The sequence below is a fragment of the Neoarius graeffei genome, chromosome 27, assembly GCF_027579695.1.
Source record: "Neoarius graeffei isolate fNeoGra1 chromosome 27, fNeoGra1.pri, whole genome shotgun sequence".
Taxonomy (NCBI): Eukaryota; Metazoa; Chordata; class Actinopteri; order Siluriformes; family Ariidae; genus Neoarius; species Neoarius graeffei.
In genome coordinates, this window is record NC_083595.1 from 53,573,189 (window position 1) to 53,596,253 (window position 23,065).

The following is a 23,065-nucleotide window of genomic DNA, read 5'->3' on the forward strand; positions in this document are numbered from 1 at the left end:
AAGAGTGGGGCTGAAAAAAAAAAAGTCTTGTGCACACCTTGACACCTAACCATAAACCGATATGAAAGTGAGAGCATTCCATGAAAATGAAAGAAGTAAGTACAGTAAGTAAATAAATAAATAAAAAGTAAGATGATGCTCAGAAAAGCCTTTAAAATATGTATTGTTTTTTAGATGAAGCTGAAGATTAACTGGAGAATCGGTTTTGTCTGAAATATTTCCAGAGTAACGGAGTGCATTTAGCTGCTTTCTTTGCCGTGTGCTGCTTTTTCCACCATCCACATCATCGAACTGTCAATGCAACATTTGCAGCGATTCTGCCATAAAATTAAATTGGCTTTACATAGGGAATGAGGGCAGATGAAAATAATTCTGAGTTTTCATTATTCAGAATGTTCACGCTCAACATTCAGCTCAAGTTCAAAGCTTGAAAAAAGAAAAAGAAAAGAACTAGTGTGTATTCAAAGAAAAAAAATCACACTTTCAGCTCAAGTGGTTTTCATTTTGAGTATAAAACACAGACTGACCTCAGCTTTCAGGCATGTGTGTGGGATTTACCGCTGAGATGATTGAGCATTCCGACTTTCATATACAGTAGGTGCGAAGGCCTGCTGCCAGAATGTCTGCCGAACGTCTTGTGCGTCTTGTGCTTTGAGTGGACAATATAATTTATTGACAGAGCCATGGGGCTATAGTCATGTGCGGTTTATTGCATTTATTTTAATGACCTTCCCTGCATGACGTCATGCTTTAAATACCGTCCCCTCCGGCTTAGAAGCTTTACATGGAAGGCCTTGAGAGAGCTGCGGGAAAATCGTACAGCCTACTTCCCACACAGCTCACTGATTAAAACATGGTACATGATGATAGAGTTTAAAGAAATTTTTACACTGTGGTTTATGATCTTTACCTCCAGTAATTCCAGTTATAAACAACAGGTAGCGGTGCGTGTTCTCCTGACAGAACAAAGATACTGGAAGATGTTTGAGAAAGGGTCAATATTTTTGGTTTCTTTGCTTTTATTGAAGAAATCAGACAGAATTTTCTTGTAACAGGATGACATAATTATTATAAGGCCCTTTGCTCCCTATGAGCTTAGGCCACCAGCACGAACTTTCCATCTAGTTCTATTCTGTGCCGTTTTCCCGAGAGTTGACCCTGAATAGCCCCTGGCTTTCATTTCGCCTTCAGTGCCTCTCCTCCAGGTGTTTTTAGGACGACCTCTTTTCCTTGTTCCTGTGGGTTCCATTTTAAAGCTTGCTTACCGATGTTCTTTGATGACTTCCTGAGTGTATTTCCTATCCAGCTCCACTTCTTCTGGATTTGCATCTCTACTAGTTGTTGGTTGGTTAATTTTCATAGTTCTTCATTCTTCATTTTATCTGACCATCTAACATTCATTATTCTCCTCAGACAATAATTAAGGAATGTTTGAATTTTCCCAGACATAGCTTTGGTAGTTCTCCAAGTCTCTGCTCCCTACTTGAGGACAGATTTAACATTCGATTCAAAAATCTTTAACTTAGTAATCTTAGATAGCACCTTTGACACCCAGATGTTCTCCAGATTGTTGAAGACTATTCTAGCTTTGTTAATCCTTGTTTTAATGTCCTTGTCCATTTCTCCATCTACACTGACCACACTTCCAAGATACACAAAGGAGTTCACTTCTTCCACGATGTTGTCCATCATTGTTATTGGCCGTCTGTCCTTACAATTTACCTTCATCAGTTTAGTTTTCACTGTATTTGGCTTTAGGCCAAGATTCATTGATGTGATCAACAGGAGAGATGACTGAATTGACTCACATTATAATGTATCATTTAAAGCTGGATGGGAACATGGTACTTCTTCTTCATCTTCTTCTTCATCTTCTTCTTTCGGCTGCTCCCGTATGTTTGGGGTCTCCCCAGTGGATCTGTTCCACACATTTGATTTGGCATTGGATGGGAACACAATACATATGAAGTAAATAAATAAATGAATACATAATAACAGATAAAACAATTAGTTCTAAAAAAAAAGTGGTTCCCCCAACTCAACCAAAATAATAGATTACAAAATATTTATGAAGTAACTCATAACGTTTCTACATTAAGATTTTTGTTTTCTTAAAATAGAGGTGTCAACGTAATGTATGTATGAAACAGAAACAGACATAGAGGATATATATATATATATATATATATATATATATATATATATATATATATATATATATATATATATATATTAAACACACACAGTGCTCAGCGTAAATGAGTACACCCCCTTTGAAAAGTAACATTTTAAACAATATCTCAATGAACACAAACATTTTCCAAAATGTTGACAAGACAAAGTTTAATATAACATCAGTTTAACTTATAACGTGAAAGTAAGGTTAATAATATAACTTAGATTACACATTTTTCAGTTTTACTCAAATTTGGGTGGTGCAAAAATGAGTACACCCCACAACAAAAACTACTACATCTAGTACTTTGTATGGCCTCCATGATTTTTAATGACAGCAGCAAGTCTTCTAGGCATGGAATGAACAAGTTGGCGACATTTTGCAACATCAATCGTTTTCCATTCTTCAACAATGACCTCTTTTAGTGACTGGATGCTGGATGGAGAGTGATGCTCAACTTGTCTCTTCAGAATTCCCCAAAGAAAATAATTTATTTACACCACAAAGGTGAAGGCTACAAGAAAATCAGCAAAGCTTTACTTATCAGTCAGAATACTGTAGCAAAAGTGGGACAAAAATTTAAGGAAGATGGAACTACAACCATCTCACAGAGACGTCCAGGTCGTCTACGGAAGATAACACCTCGACAGGAGCGTCTTCTGATAAGGGTTGAAGAAAATCGGCATGCAAGTTCACTGCAGTTATCTAAAGAAGTAGAAAGCCAAACTGGGGTGACTATTTCCCGTGACACAATATGGTGTAAACTGCAGAGGAATGGCATGCATGGATGCCGTCCACGAAAGAAGCCTCTCCTAAAGCCCAGGCACAAAAAAGCCCACCTAGAGTTTGCCAGGGCCCATGCTGACAAAGATGAAGACTACTGGGACTCTACACTCTGGAGTGATGAGACCAAGATAAATGTTTTTGGAACTGATGGCTTCAAAACTGTATGGCGTCGCAAAGGTGAGGAATACAAAGAAAAATGCATGGTGCCTACAGTGAAACATGGTGGTGGCAGTGTCCTTATGTGGGGCTGCATGAGTGCTGCTGGTGTCGGGGAGCTGCATTTCATTGATGGCATCATGAATTCACAGACGTATTGCTCTATACTGAAAGAGAAGATGCTACCATCACTCCATGCCCTTGGTCGTCATGCACTTTTCCATGACTAAACACACATCTAAGGCCACTGTTGGATTTGTGAAGAAGAACAGGGTGAAAGTGATTCAGTGGCCAAGTATGTCTCCTGATCTGAACCCAATCGAACACCTATGGGGAATTCTGAAGAGACAAGTTGAGCATCACTCTCCATCCAGCATCCAGTCACTAAAAGAGGTCATTGTTGAAGAATGGAAAAAGATTGATGTTGCAAAATGTCGCCAACTTGTTCATTCCATGCCGAGAAGACTTGGTGCTGTCATTAAAAATCATGGAGGCCATACAAAGTACTAGATGTAGTAGTTTTTGTTGTGGGGTGTACTCATTTTTGCACCACCCTAATTTGAGTATGTCTGTGAAGATTCTCAATCATCCAGGTCATAGTAAACTGTGGGTGGTAGAAATGGGCAACTGGACTTGCTTGAAGATTCTTGAAAACGTTTCACCTCTCGTCCAAAAGGCTTCCTCAGTTCTGTCTGACTAATAGGGAGTATATCTGATACTCCCTATTAGTCAGACAGAACTGAGGAAGCCTTTTGGACGAGAGGTGAAATGTTTTCAAGAATCTTCAAGCAAGTCCAGTTGCCCATTTCTACCACCCACAGCCTAATTTGAGTAAAACTGAAAAATGTGTAATCTAAGTTTATATTATTAACCTTACTTTCACATTATAAGTTAAACAGATGTTATATTAAACTTTGTCTTCTCAACATTTTGGAAAATGTTTGTGTTCATCGAGATATTGTTTAAAATGTTACTTTTCAAAGGGGGTGCACTCATTTATGCTGAGCACTGTATATTACACAGTGGCACAAAGATATGAAGTTTATCTTCGAGGGGTGAATGTTCATTTTGCTCACACATGAAAATATTTTCAACACAAGAAGATAAACATCATATCTTCGCACCACTGTGTAATGTTCTTTATATTATATGGACACATATACAAAAAAAACCCCCAAAAAACAAAAAAACAAGTTAATCATCTCATCTCATTATCTGTAGCCGCTTTATCCTGTTCTACAGGGTCGCAGGCAAGCTGGAGCCTATCCCAGCTGACTACGGGCGAAAGGCGGGGTTCACCAAGGACAAGTCATCAGGTCATCACAGGGCTGACACATAGACACAGACAACCATTCACACTCACATTCACACCTACGCTCAATTTAGAGTCACCAGTTAACCTAACCTGCATGTCTTTGGACTGTGGGGGAAACTGGAGCACCCGGAGGAAACCCACGCGGACACGGGGAGAACATGCAAACTCCACACAGAAAGGCCCTCACTGGCCACGGGGTTTGAACCCGGACCTTCTTGCTGTGAGGCAACAGCGCTAACCACTACACCACCATGCTGCCCACAAGTTAATCAAAAGAATTTTAATTGTGAACCGGTTCGCCATTTTGACAACCTGCATCGAGTCAGCAGGAAAACACTGAGGATGACATCATCAGAATGAAATATCAGGAATTATTATACAACCCCAATTCCAAAAAAGTTGGAACACTGTGTAAACTGTAAATAAAAACAAAAATGTGATAATTTGCAAATCATGGAAACCATATATTTCTTTGAAAATAGTACAAAGACAGCAGATCACATGTTGAAACTGAGAAATTGTATTGGTTTCTGAAAAATATGTGCTCATTTTGAATTTGATGTCAGCAACACTTTTCAAAAAAGTTGGGACAGGGGCATGTCTACCACTGTGTTGCATCACATCTACTTTTAACAACACTCTGTAAATGTTTGGGAACTGAGGAGACCAATTGCTGTAGTTTTGAAAGAGAAATGTTGTCCCATTTTTGCACAATACACAATTTCAGTTGCTCAACAGTTCGGGGTCTCCTTTGTCATATTTTGAGCTTCATAATGCGCCAAATGTTTTAAATGGGAGACAGGTCTGGACTGCAGGCAGGCCAGTTTAGCACCCGGACTCTTTTACTATGGAGCCATGCAGTTTTAATATGTGCAGAAAGCGGTTTGGCGTTGTCTTACTGAAAGAAGGAAGGCCTTCCCTGAAAAATATTTTGTCTGGATGGCAGCATGTTGCTCTGAAACATGTATCTATCATTCAGCATTCATGATGCCTACCAAGATGTGCAAGCTACCCAATGTCACGTGCATTAATAAACCCTCATACCATCACAGATGCTGGCTTTTGAACTGTGCACTGATAACAAGCTGGATGGTCCCTCTCCTCTTTAGCCTGGAGGACATGATGTTCAAGATTTCTAAAAAGAATTTCAGATTTCGATTCGTCAGACCTTGGGACAATTTTCCACTTCACCTCAGTCCATCATAAAAGAGCTCGGGCCCAGAGAAGGTGGCAGTGTTTCTGGATATTGTTTATTTCTAGTTTTAACTTGCATTTGTGGATGCAGTAATGAACTGTTTTCACAGACGATGGTTTTCTGAAGTGTTCCTGAGCCCATACAGTGATTTCCACTACAGACATGTGTCTGCTTTTAATGCAGTGTCTCCTGAGGGCCTGAAGATCACAGGCATCCATTGTCAGTTTTCAGCCTTGTCTCTTGCATACAGAGATTTCTCCAGATTCTCTGAATCTTTTAATGATATTATGGACCATAGATGATGTGATCCCCAAATTCTTTGCAATTTTACATTGAGGAACATTATTCTTAAATGGTTGTACTGTTTGCCCAAGCAGTCTTTTACAGAGCGGTGAACCCCTCCCCATCTTTACTTCTGAGAGACTCCGCCTCTCTGGGATGCTCTTTTTATACCCAATCATTTTACTGACCTGTTGCCAATTAACCAAATTACTTTTTTTTAGCATTACACAACTTTGTCAGTCTTTTGTTGTCCCTGTCCCAAGTTTTCTGAAATGTGTTGCTGACATCAAATTCAAAATGAGCATATATTTTTTTCAAAAAACAATAACATTTTTCAGTTTCAACATTTGATATGTTGTCTTTGTACTATTTTCAATGCAGTATAGGGTTTCCATGATTTGCAAATTATCGCATTCTGATTTTACTGATGTTTTACAGAGTGTCCCAACTTTTTTGGAATCGGGGTTGTACATAGAGGACACTTTTTTGATGGAATAAAAACATGCATTCTATTCCTTTCTAGTGGGTTTCATTCATTTGGTTTGATAGCATGCAATATTGTTAGCATATTGCTTATCCTACGTGTATTACGTCACTCTACCCAATGGAGAATGAGTGTTGAATATGGTTTATGATATTGCACGGTTGTCAAGACAACATGATGTCACACATCGGAGATGTAAAACTTCCATGCTAGCAAGCGACTGTGACAATTTGTAAACAAACATGGCCGCCAGATTTGCTTTGTTAAATACGGAAGATTTTGAGAGAATTTTGAAAGAGAAAGATGTGTTGAACACCCGAAAGGAATGTGTATGTATAATTTGTTGGCATCCGTCTGTCTCAAGAGAGAATGGAAACTGCACTTTAAGTTAACTTTTGATACAGCTTCTATGATGGCTGTGCAGACTGATCTTAGATTAGCAGACCTTGCGACAGTTATCGCAAACAAACACAGATTCCTGACCAAGAGGGGCCAGGACATGCCCCTGCCTTCTGAGCTCTCTTCTTTCATCTAAGTGTTGGAAATGCTTCTCCTTGCCTCTCAAGACACCAGACTTTACAGCTACCTTCCAGTTCCCATGCTCCGCTGCAACCATCTCCCAGGTCTTTGGGTTGATGTTACAAGATAGCCTGTCACACTTGCAAACATCTTTGTATCTTAAGATGGTTCTGCCTGTCGGGTGAGAGCCAGACGCGAGCTCTCCATAAAGAATATCCTTTGGGATATGGCCATCATCCTGGATCTGACGTGTCCTAGCCACCTCAAACGTGGTTGAGAAAGAAGGGCAAGCATGCTCGGGATGCCTGCACAAGCAAGCACAATCTTGTTTGGGACACGATCTTTCCAAGAGATGTCCAAAATGTGCCTGATGTTTCTTAGGTGGAAGGAGTTTAGTCTGTGCTCCTGGCAGGAGTACAGTGTCCAGGTTTCACTGCCATAGAGAAGCATGCTTAGCACACATGCCTGATAGACTGCCAGCTTGGTATTGGAGGTTAGTAGGCTGTTATCCCATACTCTCTTCGGCAGTCAAGCCATGGATGTTGCAGCTTTTCAGATGCATTGATCAAGCTCCTCATCCATGGAGATGTTACCAGAGACAATGGAGCCAAGGTAGGCAAGGTCATCAACTACCTCGAGAGTGTGGTCATCAATGCGGATGCTCGGAATGTTGCTAATATCATGGGTCATTGCTTTGGTCTTTTTTAGGCTGATAAGCCAAACTCTCGGCAAGCAAGTGTGAAGCAGTTAATAAGACACTGTAGATCATCCTCAAGATATGCTACAAGAGTTGCATCAGCAGCATAGAGTAGTTCGCTGATAAGGATCTGCAGTACTTTTGTCTTTGCCTGAAGGCGTGCCAGATTGAAGAGGTTTCCATCACTACTGGTATGGAGGTATATACCCTCCTCGCATTCATGGAAGGCATGGTGGAGAAAGAGGGAGAAGAAGATTCTGAAAAGCATTGGGGCAAGAACACAGCCCTGTTTGACTCCATTTTCAATCAGAAAGGGATCAGACATTTTGCCTTCATGCTGGACCATGCCATTCATATTTTGGTGGAACAACATCAGCTTAAGAAGCTTTGGAGGACAGCCCAGTCTTTGAAGTAAAGCAAAAAGGCCCTCTCTGTTGACAAGATCGAAAGCCTTTTAGTTATGCTGTCATAGTTAGTTGCCGGAGTCCCTGCTTGTACTCAGTGCAATATGTATACTGTTCCTACTTATTCAGGTGACATTGGGCATACCTAACAACCTGTGTTTCTCTCCCCCCCAAAAAAAAATCTGTCCCTCTGAGTTACATGTTGGTCCTGGGATTGAGATGCTGACCTCTTCTGTTCCTCGGACCTGCCTGATCCATCCTGGTGCCCTGTGTCTGGTTGGAGTCTCATCACATCGCTCTTGTGGAGGGCGGCCCCATGTGGACAGTTGGGGTTCATGCCTGGAGGATGCTCTGGACTCTTGCAGTGGTGCTTTTGTGGCTGGGGACTGCAGTTGACTTGCTGACTTTAGGACTGCAGTTGACTTGCTGACTTTAGAACTGCAGTTGACTTGCTGACTTTGGGACTGTGGTTGTCATGAACGGTTTTGTGCTTGGGTTTCCGTTGGTGGGGGATTTATAGCATCAACAAAGCTGACTTTATGTTAAAACTGTTAATGTTATAGTCATGTTGTCTGTTGTTGCCCAAATGAGGATGGGTTCCCTTTTGAGTCTGGTTCCTCTCGAGGTTTCTTCCTCATGTCATCTGAGGGAGTTTTTCCTTGCCACCATCACCACAGGCTTGCTCATTGGGGATAGACTAGGGATAAAATTAGCTCATGTTTTAAGTCATTCAAATTCTGTAAAGCTGCTTTGCGACAATGTTTATTGTTAAAAGCACTATACAAATAAACTTGACTTGACTTGGTTAGTTCAATAAAGGCAACCAGTTGCGAGTGCCTCTGTTCATGGCATTTTTCCTGAAGCTGCCTTAGGGAGAATATCATGTCGATCATTGATCTTTCAGCCCTAAAACAGCACTGCGATTCAGGATAGACACGGTCTGCAAGCTTCTGTAGCCTGTTGAGTGCTACATGAGCAAAGGCCTTGCCAATGACTATGAGCAGTGATATTCCACGGTACTTGTCGCAGTTGCCTCGATCTCCCTTGTTCTTATACAGGTTCACGATATTGGCATTGCATATCTCTTAGGGAACAAAGCCTTCCTTCCAACATTGCAAAAAGAGGTGGTATAGATGGGATGAGAGTATGGTATTCTTCCCTGCCTTGATGACCTCCGCTGGGATCCCAACCTTGCCTGGAGATTTCCCACATGCAAGGTGGCTTACAGCCTCACAAAATTCTGCAAAACTACGTAGTGTGTCCAGTTCTTCCATTACAGGAAGGGAGGGAGTGCTTGTAATAGCTGCCTCTGTAACAGTACAGTTCTTGGTAGTGCTCTGCCCACATCTGCATCTGTTTGTTCTGGTCTGATAGGATCTCGGCAGAGGCTGATTTGAGATGTGCAGACTTGGTTTTCTTTGGGCCAAAGAATCTCTTCAGTCCATCGTACATGCCATGGATGTTACTGCAGTCAACGACAGCTTGGATGCTCTGACAGAGATTTATCCAGTAGTCATTTGCACAACATCGAGCAATCCACTGAGCATCGTTTCTTGCCTTTCTGAGTGATGCAAGCGACTGCACAGAAGTGTCCTTCTTGTAAAGGATAAGCGCTTTCCTTTTTGCCTTGATTGCTGGCTCTAACTTAGCAATCCCTGCTTCAAACCAGTCTGGGTTCTTCTGTACTCATCGTCCAAAGGCCTGTAAGGCAGAGTTGTAGATCAAATCTTGGATGTAGTTCCACCTAGCTTCAATGCAGCCGATGGGACTGTCCTTGAGAGCATCATCGATCGACTGAGGAAAACATACACACTGATCTGGGATGGCTGTCTCAGCTGCATCGATGTGAGGGCAACATTGTTGCTTTGAATGAAACACCCACTTGGGACGGAGATGTACTTTACTAGCAATCTGGGAATGGTCAGTATCACAATCAGCGCTGTGGTAGCTGTGAGTGACGAATACATCATTCAGTGTTTTTCTGAGTGTTACAGTATTATTAGCTCGAGTTAGTGCCAGTGCTGAGATCATGGATGGCGCCAAGACACATGATGGATTGGCTTGGCGGAGTAGAAAGTGTTCATAATACAAAGGTTATAATAGGAGCAGAGATCTAAAAGCCTCTGCCCATTCTCGTTCAGTTTGCCAATACCAAAGTGACTGAGGCAAGAAGGCCAAAAACTGAGCCAACTCTAGCATTAAAGTCGCCAAGGAGGAACGGGTATTCAGACGGAGCAATGCCTTTGATGGTAAGTTCTTCATGGACCATCGTCTACCTGAGCTGTAACCGAAGCAGGGAGGCTCAGGGTGTGCTAATGCTTGCCCAAGGCATACACCCAGGCTAGTGGAGGGAAGGAGGCGGCTTACAGCTCCATTCTAGATGGGTTCCAAGCAAGGTCTAGCCACCATCCTTTGTATGTATAATACAATACATAATATAATACAGCATCTAATTATATTACTAATATCATAGTAATATAATACAATTATTACTAGACATTGTATGTATAATACTACTACTACTAATAATAATAATGATATTGGCTGGCTTTTTTGTGGTCTATCAGATATATTCCATTCAGCTACTCATCTTCGACTCGTTCAGTATTATGCTCGCTGAATGGAATATACAGTGGTGCTTGAAAGTTTGTGAACCCTTTAGAATTTTCTATATTTCTGCATAAATATGATCTAAAACATCATCAGATTTTCATACAAGTCCTAAAAGTAGATAAAGAGAACCCAGTTAAACAAATGAGACAAAAATATTATACTTGGTAATTTATTTATTGAGGAAAATGATCCAATATTACATATCTATGAGTGGCAAAAGTATGTGAACCTCTAGGATTAGCAGTTAATTTGAAGGTGAAATTAGAGTCAGGTGTTTTCAATCAATGGGATGACAATCAGGTGTGAGTGGGCACCCTGTTTTATTTAAAGAACAGGGATCTATCAAAGTCTGATCTTCAAAACATGTTTGTGGAAGTGTATCATGGCATGAGCAAAGGAGATTTCTGAGGACCTCAGAAAAAGCGTTGTTGATGCTCATCAGGCTGGAAAAGGTTACAAAACCATCTCTAAAGAGTTTGGACTCCACCAATCCACAGTCAGATAGATTGTGCACAAATGGAGGAAATTCAAGACCCTCCCCAGGAGTGGTCGACCAACAAAGATCACTCCAAGAGCAAGGTGTGTAATAGTCGGCGAGGTCACAAAAAGGAACCCAGGGTAACTTCTAAGCAACTGAAAGGCCTCTCTCACATTAGCTAATGTTAATGTTCATGAGTCCACCATCAGCGTTACTACAAGGATAGTTATGAGAATAGGCGAGTGTGATAGGGCCTTAGATGCAGTTCATTGGTCCACCCTACAAAGTAGGCGTGATGACCATGTGTTCAAACTTGTTAAGAAATGTATTAATGGGAGTTGCCTGCAATTTTTTAGAAATTATTTTACTTTTAATAATGCCATACACAACAGGTTCATGAGACAAAGCAATATGTTACATTTACCAAGGGTAAGAACCAAGCTGGCCAAGAAAAAATTTTATTATCATTGATGTATAATTTTTAATAGGTTACAATTATAGTTGATGATTATTTGACCTTTCCCGGATTCGCTTGGATGCTTGCGGAGTGGTGGTCACGGGTCGAGGTCGGCTTTGACGGGTGGTTGGTTCGGTCTCGGCTTTTGGCCTTTGTTTCGTGGGCGTCCGGGCGAATTCGGGAGGGGTCTATTCCAATATAATTATACTTTTATACATTTAATAATCCTTTTATATTTTAGCTTTTTTGTACTTTGTTAGATTTAATATTGAATATACCGTATATTGTAAATAATGTAGTCAAATTTTATTATATATATATTTTTTATTTTTTTGGGTTTTTGTTTGTTGTAAGATGTATATGTGTGTATAACAGGGCTCCTTTTGATAGCAGAGGCATTTTGCCACTGATTGGACTACCCTGTTGTTGTTTAACCCTCATCCTACCATGCTATTTTACACCTTAATCTTACCATGTGGGGTCCGTTTGGACCCCAATATTTTTCTTTAAAATTAAAGCTTATAAAGACAAAATCACCAGAAAAGTTTTGTTCAGAACATCTTGTATTAATAACAGCAATTCACTAAAGGGCCCAAGGCATAAAGAACACACTTAACCTTCATCCTACCAGCCAATTTTACATACACAAACTACCAGGCGGGGTCCGTATGGACCCCAGGAGGGAATACCTTGAAATCAATGCAGTAAGAACCAATTCAATGCAGCAAACAGACATAACTTTATTGAAGAACAAAATCCACTATGGCTGAATATCAATAATGTATTATAAATGCAATAACATTGCAATAATATTGCAATAACTAGCATACATGTAGCAAATTATAGCGCCACAAAAAAAATTGGCATTATATACATGATTTTTGCAGCTCATGCAGCTGTAAAACATTCTGGATTACAACTTAGGTCTTTTCTTACAGAATTTAAAACAAAAAAGTAATTGTAAAATAATTTAGGGCTTTTGTTTTGCAGCCTGTGCTTATTGCAGCAGTGGGGTCCACACGGACCCCAAGAAGGAATGCCTTGGTAGTTTCATTATGGAACATAAAAGAAATAAAAGAAGTTCATTAAACATTTAAATTCATAAAACAGTGAGGCAGTATGTCACATATTTTTAAAATGGCAAACAAACATATAGGTGCGGGGTCCAGATGGACCCCACTTGGTAGGATGAAGGTTAAATAAAGGTTCCAAAAAAAAAAATCAGGAGAACACTGAACAATAATGATGTGCATGGCAGGGTTGCAAGGAGAAAGCCACTGCTCTCCAAAAGGAACACTCGTCTGCAGTTTGCTAAAGATCACGTGGACAAGCCAGAAGACTATTGGAAAAATGTTTTGTGAATGGATGAGACCAAAAGAGAACTTTTTGGTTTAAATGAGGAATGTTATTTTTGGAGAAAGGAAAACACTGCATTCCAGCATAAGACCCTTATCCCATCTGTGAAACATGGTGGTGGTAGTGTCATGATTTGGGCCTGTTTTGCTGCATCTGGGACAGGACGGCTTGCCATCATTGATGGAATAATGAATTCTGAATTATACCAGCGAATTCTAAAGGAAAATGTCAGGACATCTGTCCATGAACTGAATCTCAAGAGAAGGTGGGTCATGCAGCAAGACAACGCCCCTAAGCATGCAAGTCGTTCTACCAAAGAATGGTTAAAGAAGAATAAATTTAATGTTTTGGAATGGCCAAGTCAAAGTCCTGACCTTAATCCAATGGAAATGTTGTTAAGGACCTGAAGCGAGCAGTTCATGTGAGGAAACCCACCAACATCCCAGAGTTGAAGCTGTTCTGTACGGAGGAACGGGCTAAAATTCCTCCAAGCCGGTGTGCAGGACTGATCAACAGTTACCGCAAATGTTTAGTTGCAGTTATTGCTGCACAAGGGGGTCACACCAGATACTGAAAGCAAAGGTTCACATACTTTTGCCACTCACAGATATGTAATATTGGATCATTTTCCTCAATAAATAAATGACCAATATATTTTGTCTCATTTGTTTAACTGGGTTCTCTTTATCTACTTTTAGGACTTGTGTGAAAATCTGATGATGTTTTAGGTCATATTTATGCAGAAGTACAGAAAATTCTAAAGGGTTCACAAACTTTCAAGCACCACTGTGTGTGTATATATAGTAGTGTGGCACTGAGTATAGTAGTACACTGAGTATAGTAGTGTGGCGCTGTGTGAGATGGCTGCCTCTCCTTTAGCTCTGTAGTTTTTAGCTCTTTAAACCTCTTTTTTCCACCTTTTTACTTTTCTGCTCTTCTTATGAAGACATAGCGTTTTTCTTCATATCACATGGATATTTTTAACTTTAACACGCAACCAGGAGCCAGTTGTCTCGCTTATTCAAGAGAGGAGCTGCTGGCTCTGAAAACAATGGGATGAGCCAGGATACGACACCCCATCCCGGCGGAGCTGAGGAGGAAACCCAGGGGCTGCAAAGCTGGGGCTAAGCTAAAGGCTAGGCTAGCAGACAACCAGCGGTGCTGCAAACCATCCATTCCCTCCATTATTATAGGGAATGTGAACTCGCTGCCGAACAAGGTTGAGGAGCTATCTGCACTGAACAACCAGTGGATTTACCATGAGAGAAGCTTGTTTATCTTTATGAGACATGGCTAACACATCTCATACCGGATGCTAACGTGGACCTCCAGGGATTCACTGCTGTGAGATATGACAGAGACACAAAAGCATGCGGGAAAGGCAAAGGTGGTGGACTCATCATTTCCGTGAACAACCACTGGTGTAACCCGGGACATATCTCTGTAAAGATAGTCTTATGTTGCCTGGACTTGGAGCTGCTAGCCATTCGCCTGCGGCCAGATGATCTGCCGAGGGAGTTCAGTCACCTGATCACCATCTGTGTTTACATCCCTCAGAGGGCAGATGCAGCCACTGCATGTGAGAGGATTCACTCTGTCGCAGCAAGGCTGCAGACACAGCACCCTGAGGCATTTATCATCATTTCTGGGGACTTTAATCACGCTACTTTGGACTCTACTTTGGCTGCTTTTTACCAGGTTGTGGACTGTCCAACAAGGAACAACAGGACAATTGACTTGCTGTATGCTAATGTGAGGGATGCATACAGAATCACACCCCTCCCCCCACTAGCGAAGTCTGACCACAACCTAGTTCGTCTACAACTGAAGTACACCCCCCTGGTCCAAAGGCAGCCTGCAACAACTAGCTCCATCAGGAGGTGGTCCCCTGAAATGGAAGATGCCCTCAGAGACTGTTATGACACCATGGACTGGGATGTGCTGCTTAGCCCACACTGTGAGGATATAAAGGGGCTGACACACTGTCTAACAGATTACCTCATCTTCTGTGCAGACGTGGTCTCCCCCGCTAAGACTGTATGGTGTTACCCTAATAACAAGCCATGGGTAACACAGGAAGTCAAAGCTGTCCTCAACAGGAAGAAGGCCACCTTCAGGAGCAGGGACAGGGAGGTGATGAAAGCAGCTCAGCAGGAGGTGAAAAACTGTGTGAGGGAAGTTAAGGACAGCTACAGGAGAAAGGTGGAGCAGAAGCTGAAGGAGAACAGCATGAGGGAGGTTTGGGAAGGTGTGAAAACCATCACAGGCCACAACACAAAGACAAAGACCACAAAGACAACACAAAGACCAGAGTCATTGAGGGGACAGTGGAGAGGGTGAATGAGCTGAATTACTTCTTCAACCGGTTCAACCAGCCCACGGCTCCCCCATCCTCCCCCTCATTGCAGTCATCTCTCCTTCTTCCCTCAACACACCTCCCCCCAGTCATCGCAGCAGCCCCCTCCTCCCCCACCTCAACACAGATTCCTCCATGCATTTCTGCAGACCAGGTCAGAGGTCAACTGAGGAAACTTCACCCCAGGAAAGCAGCAGGCCCGGACAAGGTGTGTCCCCTACTACTGAAGATCTGCGCTGCTGAACTGGGTGAACCACTCCAATGCATCTTCAATCTTACCCTGCAGCTGGGGAGAGTGCCCACCCTCTCATGCATTGTTCCAGTTCCCAAAAAGAATCGGCCCAGCGAGCTGAATGACTTCCGATTGGTGGCACTCACATCACATCTGATGAAGACATTAGAGCAGCTCTTTCTCAGCCTCCTCAGACCCCAGGTGCAACATGCCCAGGACTGTCTGCAGTTTGTGTACCGGGCAGGTGTTGGTGTGGAAGACGCCATCCTCTACCTGCTACACTGAGCCCACTAACATCTGGATAAGGGAAATGGCACAGTGAGGATCCTCTTCTTGGACTTCTTGAGTGCCTTCAACACCATCCAGCCCCTTATGCTTCAGGACAACCTGAACAGGATGCGAGTGGACCCCTGCCTGCTCACCTGGATCTCCAGCTACCTCACCGACAGGCTGCAGTACATCAGGCTGAAGGACATCACGTCTGGCACTGTGATTAGCAGCACTGGAGGACCCCAGGACACAGTGCTGGCCCCTCTTCTCTTCACCCTGTACACCGCGGACTTCTGCTACAACTCGGAGCTGTGTCACATTCAGAAGTTTGCTGATGACACAGCCATCGTTGGGTGTATCAGTGACGACAGAGAGGAGGAGTATAGGAGCCTGGTGTGGGACTTTGCCGTCTGGTGCAACAGGAACCATCTGCAGCTCAACACCTTGAAGACCAAGGAGCTGGTCATTGACTTTGGGAGGTCCAAACCAAGGTCACAACCAGTTCTGATAGAAGGAGTCGAGGTGGAGGCTGTGGTTTCCTACAAGTACCTCGGGCTGTGGCTGGACAGCAAGCTGGACTGGACTTGCAACACCAATCACTTATACAGGAAGGGACAGAGCAGGCTATACTTCCTGAGGAGGCTGCGGTCCTTTAACATCTGCAGGAAACTCCTGTGGATGTTCTATCAGTCTGTGGCCACCAGTGCCCTGTTTTACACCATGGTGTGCTGGGGGGGGGGGGCAGCACATCCAAGAAGGACACATCCAGGCTGGACAAACTGATCAGGCGGGCCGGCTCTGTGGTCGGCATGAAGCTGGACTCTCTGGTAATGGTGGCAGAGAAGAGGACTATGGACAAACTATTGAACATCATGGACGATGCCAGTCACCCTCTGCACACCGTCGTCAGCAACCTGAAGAGCCTGTTCAGTGACAGAATGCTCCTTCGCAAGTGCAGGACAAACAGACTCAAAAACTCCTTTGTCCCTCACACCATCAGACTGTACAACTCCTCTCTGGGGGGGGGGGGGGGGGAGGGGTAACAGGAGGACAGAGGACGGGAAGGAGCAGCAGCCTAGCCTGACAAAAAGCAATACTGGACAATATGCAATATAATGTGCAATCCCTCTCCTGCTGGACGTTGTTTTTCTTTTTCTTTCTTCTTTTCCCATATCTTATTCTTTTTTATATTTGTATATGTAAATACTTCTATTTTCTATTCTCTTTTTATCCTGTAATGATGCTGCTGGAATTTTAATTTGCCTGAGGGACCCCGCCCAAAGGGATCAATAAAGTTCTATCTAATCTACTGTAATCTAATTATATCAGCACCCTGAGACTATACACTAAGCGGAAAGAGGGAGGCCGAGGGCTAGTGAGCGTCAAGACCACGGTCCAGGATGAAACATCGAAAATCCGAGAATACATCAGAAAGATGGCCCCAAAGGATGAACTGCTAAGTGAATGTCTCAGGCAGCAGAACCCTGATGAGAGTGCAGAGGAGGAGGAGGAGGAACAGACAACCTGGAGAGACAAACCCCTACATGGCATGTACCACCGTCAGATAGAGGAAGTGGCTGATATCAAGAAATCCTACCAGTGGCTGGATAATGCAGGACTGACAGACAGCACAGAGGCACTAATCATGGCAGCACAAGAACAGGCCATAAGCACAAGAGCCATAGAGGCCAGGATCTACCAGAGTAGATCAGACCCAAGATGCAGACTGTGCAAAGAAGCCCCTGAAACAGTCCAGCACATAGTACCAGGGTGTAAGATGCTAGCTGGATCAGCGTACATGGAGAGGCACAACCAAGTGGCTGGGATAGTATACAGGAACATCTGCAACCAGTATGGAATAGAAATACCCAAGTCCCAATGGGCCATACCACAGAAGGTGGCTGAGAACAACAGGGCCAAGATTCTGTGGGACTTCAGCTTCCAGACTGACAAACAGATCCTGGCTAACCAACCGGACATAGTGGTGGTGGACAAAGAGCAGAAGAGGGTGGTGGTGATAGATGTGGCGATCCCAGCTGACGCCAACATCAGGAAGAAGGAACATGAGAAACTTGAGAAGTATCAAGGGTTGAAAGAGCAGCTGGAACGGATGTGGAAGGTCAAGGGTTGCGTGGTCCCCGTGGTAGTGGGGGCACTTGGGGCAGTAACCCCCAAACTGGGAGAGTGGCTCCAGCAAATCCCAGGAACAACATCTGAAGCCTCAGTCCAGAAGAGCGCAGTCCTAGGAACATCGAAGATACTGCGCAGAACCCTCAAACTCCCAGGCCTCTGGTAGAGGACCCGAGCTTGAGGATGACATGGATACCACCCCCCCGCCGGGGGTGAGAAGGAGATTTATATATATATATAAAATCAAATTAATAAATATATAAATAAAAATCATCCTGAGTCTTAACAACTTCTTAAATTTCACCCTCATCACAGTACAATACTAACAACTGGAGCATTAAGGCTAAAGGAGGTATTCACATCTAATTTAATAATGTGAAACTAATCGTACATACAAAAGAGAGAAAAGCCTCAAGGAGGCTTCAGATTTGAAACTGTTCATGTAAAAATATAGCAAACAAAAGAAAAAAGAAAACATTAGACTCATTTCATTCCCTAAACGAAGTGATTCAGGTAAACGTTACACTTTTTTTTTTCACAAACACACAAGATAAATAAAGAGCCTCCAGCTGAATGTGCTTTCTTTAATGAGTGTAAGCTTGTTGTTGCTGCCAAACGCAGCTCTGATTTCCCAGAATTCCTGTGTAATTAAGGGAGATGTTGAGACTGCTTTAATGTATGCGGCACCCACTTCAGTGCTGAGACTCTGAGCGATGCGAGATATGAGACGTGACAGCAGAAGTGACATTGCACATGGAGAAAAAAAAAGAACAGTGTTAACAAAGTGCCTGGAGATGCAATAGTGAGAAGCTTTTTGTGTAAACAAAAGGTTTTGGTGTGTTGGTGGTAAATGATACGGCTGCCTGGGAACGGAGACGAGCGATGGGCAGGAACTGGGACAGAACTGATGAGAGCCAGCAATAAAACGGCAGAGTTTGTGCTGTGAAACGGGAAACACCAGGTGTGTGTTTTCCTCCCTCAGGTAGACCTTTGATTCTTTATTTCATCAATTATTTAATATTATCCCTGAATCAGCTGTTTGGCTCGTTTCCCAGTAAAGACCTGAATACAGTACATCTGCAAGCATATGATTATTAATTAATCTACTAAATTTATGTTTCTTTCATTAACAGAGAGAAGTAAGTAAGAGGTGTGAGCAAGAACCTGCAAACAGCAAACAAAATGTCCTCAGTATTCCATTTTCCCTGAATTTCGTCCATCAGCAGAGATGTACGTGGCGTTTTCTTGAGTATTGCAGAAAGATCACATGGCCAGTCAGTCATGGAAGCTGAAAGACACCAGTTTCACCTCGAGCATTGTGCTTTTTTATGTTTATGTGGTTTTTGATGCACAGTTAGCTATAAAATGGATGAAATGAAAAAGTCTCCCACTTAAAGGCAGTCATCGACTCTTCTTGAAGCTGACTCATTTCCTTTCTCACCATAGGAACTGACTTGGACCTCAAACATTATGACACTCAGATCTCAAACCTTTTGACTCATGACTCAACTTGAACTTCAAACCTTTTGACTCCTGACTTGACGTCAATTTCAAACCTTATGACTCATGACTCATCTTGGACTTCAAACCTTTTGACTCCTGACTCAACGTCAATTTCAAACCTTTTTGACTCCTGACTCAACATCAGTTTCAAACCTTATGACTCATGACTCAACTTGGACTTCAAACCTTTTGACTCATGACTTGACATACATTTCAAACCTTTTTTACTCCTAACTCAACATCAATTTCGAACCTTATGACTCATGACTTAACTTGGACTTCTAACATTGTGACTCAGGACTTGAGGTGGACTTTTAAACTTTGAGTCACGACTGGGACTTCAAACATTATGACCTGGTTATAAACACTTGCAGTTTTATATTCTGTACTTGGTTCTAACTCAAAACTAAATCAAGAAAAAGTCTGATGTTGGTTAAATGTTCAAGACCCAATACAATATGTTTTTTTTTTGATTAAAATTCCAATGTGTATTGAGAAATCCAAGTCTCTGAATGTGTGTGTGTGTGTGTGTGTGTGTGTGTGTGTGTGTGTGTGTGTGTGTGTGTGTGTGTGCACACGTGTGCGTGCGTGTGTGTGTCTGTGAAGAAAGCCTTGTGAATATCTGTTGTGTGTCTCAGACATCCAGCATGTCACGTAACCCAGCCTTGTATGTAAACTCACATTGTGATTGGATGAAGCCACACGGGCTCATTAATTATTCATGAATCACTGTGCACAACTCTTTCTTGTTATATGTCTTGCTTTGTCAAGTTCAGTGTCTGTCATTTGGTGTGTATCGCTTCTTGTGTGCTGCTACACATCAGTTCCACGTGTGAGTGATGTTCCTTCTGGTTCTAAGCAGAACCATGTTTTAATACCAGAATCAGAATCACTCTGGACAGGTACAGGTCTTGGATGGAGGGCAGGCTGACACCAATAATTTTCTCTGCAGACCTTATTGTCCATTGCAGTCTGTTCTTGTCCTGCTTGGTGACCGATCCAAACCAAACAGTGATGGAAGAGCAGAGAACAGACTGAATGATGGCAGAGTAGAATTGTGTCAGCAGCTCCTTAGACAGGTTGAGCTTCCTGAGCTGGCGCAGAAAGTACAACCTCTGCTGAGCCTTTTTGATGATGGTGACTGTGTTGGTCTTCCACTTCAGGTCCCGGGAGATTGTGGAGCCCAGAAACCTGAAGGTTTCAACAGCAGTCACGGTGTTGTTGGTGATGGTGATGGGCGGCAGGGTGGGGGGGCTCCTCCTAAAGTCCACTGTCATCTCCACAGTTTTGAGTGTGTTCAGCTCCAGATTGTTCTGAACGCACCACCAGACCAGCCGTTCAACCTCCCATCTGTATGCAGATTCGTCACCATCTTGAATGAGGCCGATGACCGTTGTGTCGTCTGCAAATTTCAGGAGTTTAACAGACGGGTCTCTTGAGGTGCAGTCGTTGGTGTAAAGGGAGAATAGCAGTGGGGAGAGCACACACCCCTGAGGGGTGCCAGTGCTGATAGACCGGGTGCTGGATGTGATGCTCCCCAGCCTCACCTGCTGCTTCCTGTCAGTCAGGAAGTTTATAATCCACTAACAGGTGGAGGAGGGCACAGTGAGCTGGGTGAGCTTGGTGTGGAGGATGTCTGGAACAATGTTGTTGAATGCCAAACTGAAGTCCACAAACAGGATCCTGGCATACGTCTCTGCAGAGTCAAGGTGTTGCAGGATGTAGTGCAGACCCATATTGATTGCATTATCCACTGACCTGTTTCCCCAGTAGGCAAACTGCAGGGGGTCCAGCAGGGGGTCTGTGATGTCCTTCAGGTGTGACAACACCAGTCTCTTGAAGGACTTCATGACTACAGATGTGAGGGCTACAGGCCTGTAGTCATTCAGTCCTGTGATGGTGGTTTTCTTGGGAACCGGGATTATTGTGGAGTGTTTGAAGCATGACGGGACTTCACACAGCTCCAGGGATCTATTGAAGATCTGGGTGAAGATGGGGGCCAGCTGATCAGCACAGACCTTCAGACAGGAGGGTGACACACCATCTGGGCCAGGTGCCTTCCTGATCTTCTGTCTGCAAAAAAGCTGACAAACATCCTCTTCACAGATCTTGAGTGCTGGTGTGTGGTCAGAGGCGAGAGGAGGCAGAATAGCAGGGGGTGTAAATGGGTCTTTAATGTCTGAGGGGGGTTGAGGTGTGAATGTGTCAAATCTGCAGTAGGACACATTCAACTCATCAGCCAGTTGATGGTTCATTGCAGTTGTGGGGGATGGTCTCCTGTAGCTGATGATATCCTTCAGGCTTATCCACACTGACGCCAGATTGTTGGCTGAAAGGCTGGTTTTGATCCCTTCAACGTAGCTCTTCTTAGCTGCTTTCACCTCTTTCATCAGTGTGTTTCTGGCCTGTTTGTACAGGACTCTGTCCTCACTTCTATAGGCCTCCTCCTTGGCCTGGTAAAGCTGCCTGAGTTTTGCGGTGAACCAGGGTTTGTTGTTGTTGTATGTGCGGAAGGTTTTGGTGGGCACACACATATCCTCACAAAAACTGATGTAAGATGTCACAGTATCAGTCAGTTCATGCAGGTCTGAAGCTGCAGCCTCAAAAACACTCCAATCAGTGCAGTCAAAGCAGGCTTGTAGTTCCACTTTGGCCTCATCGGACCATCTCCTCACCATCTTGACTACAGGCTTAGCAGATTTCAGCTTCTGTCTCTAGATAGTTTTCACATGATGTCACAGAGTCGGGGATTCCCTGGTGGTGGCCATCTTGGAGGGCAAGCTTACCGTACGGGTCACTGAGCACACATTGTAGCACGCGAGTTACATTCATTTATATCTTATTTACATTTATTTAAAGCTAGCAATGGTGCACACTTGTTGTATTCATGGCTGTCGTAATAGGTCAGATGATGACGTCAAGCGGAGCTTTTATGGAATTCCCACTGTACGGGAGCACGAAGGCGAGCAAACAAACTCAGCATACAAAGGAGAAATCTATGGCCTGCAAGAATCAACCGCAAGGATTATCAGCCTTCCAAACACAGCAAAGTCTGCTCCGATCATTTTATAAGTGGTAAGTTGTTTAAATAAACAATCAATTGTGTTTAAGTTTGTTTTTGGAAACCAAAACATCATGTAAACAATCTCTGGAGAATGCCTAACTGGAACCGCTGAGTGTACGTTTACATTGTAATGTACACTTAATATCGCTCGTTTGTCATGTTTCTATTTGAAACTTGTCACTTCACTCATGCAAGGGTCATTTTTGAAAAACATTTTAGGTCTATTCTGTAGTCCTGAGCGGTGTGCAGGACTGCGCAAATGTGTGCAGCTTCCCGATTTAAACTGTTTTTTTTTTCTCATCCTTATACTTCCTGTTTCATGGACTGTAACGGATTTGCTTATTTACTAATTTTAATACAGAATTTACTTTGAAATTATAATCAGACACTCCAACGCCCCCCCTAAAAAAAAAATCGGATCTGTGCGATTCAGGCGGCATCCGCCAAAAGGCGCGCTGTGAATATATAAAGTTGTATATATCAGACAGCCTTTAAAGTTTGATGAAGTCAGTTTCAGGCTTTGGAGCAGGCTTTGGCAGTTTCAGGCTTTAGCAGCCCTGCATAGTCACTTGAAAATGCATCTTTGTCCACT